The sequence below is a fragment of the Myotis davidii genome, unplaced genomic scaffold, assembly GCF_000327345.1.
Source record: "Myotis davidii unplaced genomic scaffold, ASM32734v1 scaffold18, whole genome shotgun sequence".
NCBI classification, from domain to species: Eukaryota; Metazoa; Chordata; class Mammalia; order Chiroptera; family Vespertilionidae; genus Myotis; species Myotis davidii.
Window position 1 is genome coordinate 8,733,579 of NW_006292696.1, and position 313 is coordinate 8,733,891.

The window sequence follows — 313 nt, forward strand, 5'->3', positions numbered from 1 at the left end:
CCCCGGCCGGGCCCCCTCCTGCCCACCTCAGCGGAGCTGGCGGTCGCCTCCAGTCCCGGGAAGGTTGCGGTGTCCCTTCCCCTCTGTTCGTGGGACCTGGGGGAGACCTGCAGCTGTGCAACAACTTGCAGAATTTTTATCTTCCCCTTTGCAAAAGTTGCACAGCAAGTTGCCCACTCCGCTCGCTCAGCTGAGGCTGGGGCTCCGGGAGCGGCCACCAGCTCACTGCTCCCAACTCCTCCCCCGCCGCCCAGCCTTTGTCCTGCTCCCACATCCTGCCCTCGAGCCGGGGCGAAAAACTCACGCATCGCAT